This window comes from Lycorma delicatula, chromosome 6, assembly GCF_047948215.1.
Source record: "Lycorma delicatula isolate Av1 chromosome 6, ASM4794821v1, whole genome shotgun sequence".
Lineage (NCBI taxonomy): Eukaryota > Metazoa > Arthropoda > Insecta > Hemiptera > Fulgoridae > Lycorma > Lycorma delicatula.
Window position 1 is genome coordinate 92,768,852 of NC_134460.1, and position 8,854 is coordinate 92,777,705.

The following is an 8,854-nucleotide window of genomic DNA, read 5'->3' on the forward strand; positions in this document are numbered from 1 at the left end:
GTTCAAGACACAACCATCCGCAAGAAAACTGATGCTTACGGTTTTTCAGGACTCACAAGGCCTGGTACTGCAACATTATGAGAAAAGGGGCATGACAATAAACAGTGCACATTACAATGAGATGCTACTGCCAAGCTGAAGCCTGCAATTCGAATCAAACGTTGAGGACTACTGTCAAAAGGTGTTGTGTTGTTACATGACAATGCCTGTCCACATACTGCTGCCCACACTGCTGAAATGCTTCAGAAACTCAACTTTGAAGTATTGGCTCATCCTCCGTATAGTCCTGATCTTGCCCCTTCTGACTACCACTTGTTTGATCCACTCAAAGAGGCATTAAGGGGCTGTCGACTTACCTTGGACTAAACAGTGAAAGAAGCGGTGTATTCCTGGCTCGCAGCTCAACCGAAACCTTCTTTTATGAGGGCATCAGGAAGCTTGTGCAACGATGGACCAAGTGCGTTGAAATGCAAGGGGACTATGTTGAAAAATGATGTACATGTAAGTTTCCTATTTGTATTGCAATAAAATTTATAACTACATTGTGAATAATAATTGACTTACCCTCATATACTAGAAGTGGATTGACTTCAATTTTTAACCCTGGTATGGTTTAACCCTAGCCATACCAGGGTTAAAAATTGCTAAATTTGCTTGGGTCACCAGTGACCCAAGCAAATTTAGCTCTCATTTTTCTCAACAGAACCAACTACTACATATCCTTCCCACTCTACCAGATATCATTAGTAACTGGAATTTTTGTGTGTCGGTGTTAGTGCTAATGTTGATTGGGTCTGCTTTATTCTTTGTGTAACTTAGAGTATTCATAATTCATTAGTGTGTTTTTTCATAATTTATTGTATGTTTTAATTGTATAATCATAATTTATTAATAGTTAATATCAATAGTAAGTTAGTGTTACTTGTTATTCATCATTGTTATTATGTGTCATTTAATTTCATTTGCAAACTAAAAACAATGGATGAACAACAAATTTTGAAAGCATTGGAAAAAACTTTTCAGATTATTCCGATGCTCCATCTTATCATTCAGACCACAACACAGGCTCAGAGGAGTCTGCCAGTTGCTCAGGCAGTGTTAGCGATATTGATACAGACATAGATGCCCACTAAAATTCATCTAAAAATCAAGAAGCTAATTTTGAATCAGTTCATGCTCAAGGTAGTGGATTTGTTCCTGTTCATGAAAACATGGAGCATGTAGACCCAGGGATGTATGAAATCGAGGGCAAGATGTTAGCTGTGATTGTCACAGTTACATTGAAGAATTTTTTTAAAAATGATGGTGCAACAATCAACAATGGTAACGTAGGTGGAGAATGTGCAAATTACTGCTATGGCAAACAGATTAATATGGGCCAAAAAACTGCCAGCACCTAGTTGAATTAGAGCTAGCAATATTATTAGCAAACTAGCTGATATAATAGGTAATGCAGAGAATAATAAACCTGTGCAGCTTCTAGAAACTTGGTGGCTTCTTATTGATAAATGTTCTTAAGATAATTGTTGAACACACTAATAAAAGGTAACTGAATTAGTTACTCGTCTTGTCCAAACTGCTATGGCCATCAGTTTGCTAAACACACTGACATACTGGAAATTGAGGTACTTTTAAGTTTTCTGTATTGGAATGGAGTATTTAAATTCAACCATGAATATGTTGAATCTTTATTTGTGATAAATGAAAGTGGAAAGGATATTTATCGATGTACCATAACACTATATCGATTTCAATTCTTACTTGAAGCCCTTTGCTTTGACAAAGGGGAAACTTGTAAGGAAAGATTGAAAGATGACCAACTTGCATCTATATCCAATCTCTTTAGCAGACTAATAGTGAATAGTAAGAAAAACTATTCCTGTGGAGAATACCTAACAGTTGATGAGATGCTGCTACCATTTCGTGAGAGGTGTAAATTTCGAGTTTTCATGAAAAGTAAGCCTGCAAAATACAGGTTGAAATTTGTGTTTGAGTGATTCTAGAACATGTTATCTGCAAAATTCCTATGTGTACATAGGAAGAGACTACATTCTAAATCCGAAAAACTGCTGATTCCTATTGCATCTGTTTTTCATCTTGCAAAAGTCGTTTTTCAATCTAACTGCAATATAACAACAGCAAACTGGTTCACATCACTAAGCTTGTCGACAAATTGACACTGAGAGGTCCAACTTATGTTAGAATGATTAATAGTAAAAAGAATATACTACCAACCTTCAAAGCAAAAAATGGCCAGCTTATTCTTCAAATTTCGGTTTCACCAGAGACAAAACAATTGTTTCATACATTTCAAAGAAAGGTAAGAGTGTAAATTTATTGTCTACATGCATCATGATAAGTCAGTCAGCAAATACGCTGAAAGTAAACCTGAAAAAATTTAATTTTTTAATATTACTAAATCTGGTGTTGATTAATTAGATCAGAAATGTACCATCTACTCTGTTGATAGAAGAACTAGACGGTGGCTCATAGTAGTGTGGTGTGGAATCATGAATATTGCAGGTGTAAATGCTTACATCATAAGAAATGCTAAAGATGAAGAAAAACTATTAATCGACAACCATTTTTGATTGATCTGAACCTGATCTGAACAATCATTCATTTTAGAATGAACCTGATCTAACAGCAGTTAACATGCAGATCACAGCTAAAGAATATCCCAAAGAGGCTAGGTGTGCTGATATGTACATATGCAAAGACACAACTTCAGGAAGAAGTACAGCTTCAACGGGTTCCAAAATGATATTGTTGTCAGGTGTGCAGTCATAGAGAGAACTACTCTAAAGAGTATAAAAATGCAAGAAAGCAGTCTGCAAGGTCCACAGATTTGCAACAATGATTGATAGCAACTGTGTTGACAATGATTAGGTAAGGAAAAAAATCACCAAAAATGACACAAGAATATATCTCTGTAAGTTTTTGTGGTTAACATTTTTAGTGTTTTACTGGTTTCATAACAACTATGGATATATACAATCAATATAAAAAACCAGTTATATTTAATGAACCTAATTGAACAATTAAAAAAAGTTTATACATTTTATAGATAATATTTTTTCACAATTTAATTATTTTACTTTTATAAAATATTTTCAGTGTTCCAATTGACTTTTTACATTATTTTTAGTGTTTAATTGTCATTATATATATATTCAATTTAATATAAATTTTTTTTTCATATGCATGTATTTTTTTTCCTTTTTTCTAAAACTGAAGTCACTTTTGACCCAGCCGTACGCTAAGTGACAAAAAAACACGACACCAGTTGAGGGTTAAATAAGCATCATCACTAGATTCATTATAAATACAAAATTTAAATACTCTTAGATGTAGAGCGTATGATGAAAATAATAGATTGCTTGCACGAGGCAGACAATCGCTGTGCAGGGTACATCATTCTTTTATCGTAACTTCAGAATCATTCAGAAACCAAGTATTCTGCAATACAGTGTTTAACAATTTTCATAAATAGCAAAAATTCTTTTCACGATTAAAATCTGTTATCATTTTGTTTAATTTCGGACAATAATTTCTTTATACTTAGCGTACCGGTAATTATAAATATTTTTAATGTATACACTACAAAAACGAATAGTTTGTATTTTTAATAGATTATTATTTCCCTTCATCCAAGTGATCATGAAATGAATGGCCACTTTATATGAATAAAGATTATCAAAATATTTCATTTGAATTAGGCTATATTATATGTACTTGTAATGGGTACAAGTACCCATTACAAATATATATATTAATGTATGTACTTGTAAACAAAGTTTTTTGATTACATTTACATTAATAAACATCAGAATAAAGTGCCGTTTTATTAATGGCAGAATTTAAATTCATATTTAAGAATAAAAAGTCCCGTAGTTAAGCTCGTGAAATAGTTCTATCAAGAAAACAGCTACAAAAGTTAGGTAAATTAGAAGAGGCAAACATTTAATACGCATTCAAAAATGTGAAGAAGAACCTCTGCAGCTTGTGGAATTTCAATAATCACAAGTTCAAAAACTCCGAAAATAAAAGTAGGTTCTTGTTAAATATAAATCGCAGTCGCGCTCATTCATCACGGCAAAAAAGTATAAACACCGTTCAAAACCAATTGGAGTATTAGTAGATTAAGACAGTTTTGATAAAGTCTCATTGTATAAAGTTAACGAGTTTCACGAAAACAAACTCAGCTGCCTACTTTAAATAAATTACGTGAATAACTTCAAAATAGTATTCAGTTGAGGTTCTAGAACTACACTAGCAGCTATCCGGAAAGAGTTATGGTTTAAGTGGTGTAAAACTGATAATAATAGAAAACTATAGATGGAGAAAGAAGAAACCTGGTGGAAGAGTAAAGAATATTTAAGAAAAATGATTAATTTCAGAAGAGAAACCTCGATTGTTTAATTTTTATTTGACGACAAAATCGTGCTCGAATGACAGTGGTGCAGTAGTAAAAGAACCACTAATAAATGTGATCGATAATCGTAATCGGGTGCTGGAGGGGAAATGGAGTTCATTCAGAACACGATATTAACTTGGAAAACGATTTCAAACAGCGTTGAATATTATTGTCGAACGACAGCGTGAACAGCAGCAATTTGATGATGTGGGCATCTGAAAAATAATTTCTGGTTTTCCCCTCCCCAAAAATAGTGGTTGTTATCGATATTGCGTCACATCACAATTCACTTCTAAAGAAGCCTACGAATTCAAATGATAGGAAAAGTGGCATGAATAATTGATCAAGAAAGGGAATATTCCGTTTAATAAAGCAATCTTAAAACCACAATTGTATGAATAATTAAATCAGGTGGAAATTCAAAAATAAAGTGCCATTTTGATGAACTATTAAAAAACACGGGCATCAGGTTCTGTGACTTCCACCTTACGATTCTGATTTAAATTCGATCGAGGTGATTTGGTCTGGTCTGAAAAGATACGTTGACAGCAAGAACACATTTTTAATGTCATATATTAAAAAAGTAGCTGAGGAAAAACTGAAAAATGAATATGGTTGATTGGAAACCATATTGCGAACGTATAAAAAAAAGTTGAAACTAAGTACAAGAAGATGGAACCGGAAATCGACGAAATGACGAATAAATTTAACATTCTCGTACATTTACACAGTTGTAGTGAAATTGACTGTTCTGATGAAAGCAGAGAAGATTGTGACTTCCCAGGACCAGGACATATAATGGAAATTTCAAGTAAGTGTTAATAATAATAGTACAATCAACAAAGAAAACAATCTTACAAAAAAAAAATTGAAAATTGTGTAATAAAAATTCTAAATATTATATAAAAAAGCATTTTACAATAATAATTGTAAGTTTAATTTATTTAGTGTAATTACAGATACAATATACATTCAAGCACTAGTTACGATTTTTTAATTTAAAAATACACCTAAATTAAAGTTCTTTAAATTCATTAGTATGTGATACTAATTATATAATAATGAATTATAACTAATAAAACATGAAAATGGTAATAAAATAAATGTCCATAAATAAAAGCATTATTATTGTCCTATTAGGTGGGTGTAAATAATTCAGAATAATTTTTTATTTTTCATAGGATAATGTTTATCTTACCTTGTGGTTGTGTGTGGTGATAAGTCCAAGGGGATTTAACTAATTTGGGATGTACTTAAGTTCATTTTCTATTTTTATCTTGCACTGTTAAAGCAATATGTTATTATTTTTTATTTTACTTTGTTTATATATTTTGTATTAACATAAGTGGAAGTATTTCTTTTGTAGTACTTTATAAGTTAAGCTATTCACTAATAACATTTTATTGTAAATATTTCTTTACATTTGCAAATGTAAATTTATAAATTTATAAATTTATTTATTTTCATTTACTTTTACAATTATTCTTATCTACTGATGATGATAATTTTAACAATCTGTTCACAATTTTTAATTTTTGTCGAATCCTTGTTTTCTCCTTTTTATATTATTTCAGTAACTATTTAGCATAGCTTATTCTTTGTGTTAACATGTAAACCTGCAAATCTACAGCAAATTTATAAACTTGTAAAATATTTCTGGTAAACTTATAAAGTATATCCCTCTAGCCTCCAGAAAATTGTATTAACATCTTAACCTCTAAGTTAATTTTTCTTTCTAGTTGTATTAACATAATTATCATTTAATTACATTTCATTACAATTATTTTTTTAAATTTAAAATTCAGTTGCATAATTAAATTATTAATAGTAACTCATAAAAATAGGTCATAAGAATTAATTTAATTATACGAGTAAAAAAACAAAATAAAAATATAAATATGAGTAAATACTATGTATTGATGTTTAGTCCACAAAGTATAATTTAGAATTGTATCATGACTAAATGGAATATTCATTTATGAAATATTTCAGATAACTGACTAATTAGATGAACACAGTACTAATTTAATGTAGATAATTAATGTATTGTAATTAAAATATTAGCATCACCTACAGTACAGTTCTTGCAATGACATTGTCTCTGTAATCTATGATATCATTCTTTAATTTTACCTTTATTGAAGTGTTGCTTATGCATTGTTTAAGAGGCTCTAAATAATATTTTATTATTTAACTTGTTAATAAAATATTATCATACTCCTACATCATTAGGTGTTTTATTAATTATTAAACTGGCTTTTGTAAATTTATAGATTGTTTTATTCATTATTAATGAAATAGAATTTGTATGAGTTTCATTTATGACAAATATTAATTGTTGTCATTGTTATTCAAGAATAATTGTACTTATTACTGTGTTAGTAAGTCAAAATAAAAAGAATATATTGTTCAGAAATTTATAAAAGAATTATTTTATTTTAAAAGAAAACTATTTTACAAGAGAATATTAAAAAAAAAAAAAACATTTCCTATTAATATCAAATATATTTAATATTTTTATACTTTTTTTTACAACAATTTTGGATAGATTAAAAGTCAGTTACCATTATTACTAATAGGAAAATAACAAAAAAAAAAAAATATTGTTGTTATATGTTTTTATTATTTATTTAATGTGTAATACATATTACAGGAAGTGTTCACAAGCTGTTGTTCTTATATATTCATGGCAGCATTTAATCACTGGATTACATATTTTTACCAATAATATTTTGCTACAATTTATAAAATCAATTAAGTTTTCAATTGATAGCTTCGAGTGGTTCAGCTCTTTTGGATTCGAAGAAAGTACCACATCTTTGACAATTTCCTGGAACAAAAGGTTGCAAGGTATCAAATTACATGAATATACGTAGTAGCCATTCATTTGTATCTCATGCCCCATACATTTAGGAATGGGGGTGTGAGAAAATTGAATTATAGTCTCTAATTTGAAGAGCACTATGAGGAGATGCCCCATCTTCCTGCCAAACACAGGGACAGCCAATTTCAAACACTGAATTGTTTAACAAGTTTGAATTAACAATATCTTGAATTAACTCTCGGCCCATTAAGTTTCTTCTCTATAATTATATAACATTTTCATCAGACTAACAAACATAATTAATGTGATTTACTAGGAGGCTACACGGGTATGCTTCATCAGACCATACTACTGATCTAGAGTGTCTGCTTCATAATAATTGATAAATTCCTCACAAAATTTCACTTTCTATCAAAATTATCTTCTCAAAGTATCTGAAAAGTCCATGAAAAGATTAATAACATCTCAACTTCAATTTCTTTATAATGTTTCATAAACTTGTTCAGGGTATTTCTAGCTGGACAGAAGCTTTCCAATTAATGCTTCTCTTTACAAATTCCACAAAAGTAGTTTGTTTTCTAAAGTGCAACTAGTTTTAGGACTACCAGAAGCCTATTCCAAAAGTACAATACTAATAATCTACAAGTACTGGTAAATATGATCTAATAATATAGTGTTCCACAAAGTAAATAATAACACTAATAATTAAGTAGATTATACAAGTATTAATAATTAACAAGTGAATTCAGCTATCTTACTAGTGAATTGAATAAACAGGAAATATCATGCCAGATGAAAATGTTAACCCACCGGTTGGTCTAGTGGTTAACGTGTATTCCCAAATCAGCTGATTTGGAAGTCGAGAGTTACAGCGTTCAAGTCCTAGTAAAGCCAGTTATTTTTACACGGATTTGAATACTAGATCGTGGATACCGGTGTTCTTTGGTGGTTGGGTTTCAATTAACCACACATCTCAGGAATGGTCAAACTGAGAATGTACAAGATTACACTTCATTTACACTTATACATATCATCCTCATTCATCCTCTGAAGAATTATCTAAACGGTAGTTACCGGAGGCTAAACAGGAAAAGGAAAGAAAGATGAGAATGTTGATTTTGAATACTTGGGTTTTAAAGAGTAAACCTTACCTCTTGAATTATTCTACTAACTTAAATCTTTAATTAAATTCAGAGTCTGAATAGAAATTAAAATTTATGCATTTTTTACATAGTTTATTAGATTTCTTGTTCGTTGTCCCTTGACCACTGTGTAAAATCTGTTTCTTGACCACATACTAAAATCTTTAAAGCAAACCTTTTCAACAAAAACAAGTATTACTAGCACTCTCTTCCAAGTTCTAGTTCTATTTATTTTTTATAAATCAAGAATGAAATTACAAGTAGAATACTAGTACAAAATATTTCTGTAGAATGAAAGTTTTGTACTTTTTAGCTATGATTTCATAATATGCAATGCACTGAGTAAATAAATTTTAAGTAAATTATTTGTCCATAGTAATATGGGAATAGGTCCCTGATCATGGAGCATCTCCAACACCTCCAGTATTTTCAAATTTTATGTTTAGTTTACATAAATGTAGATGGGCCAAT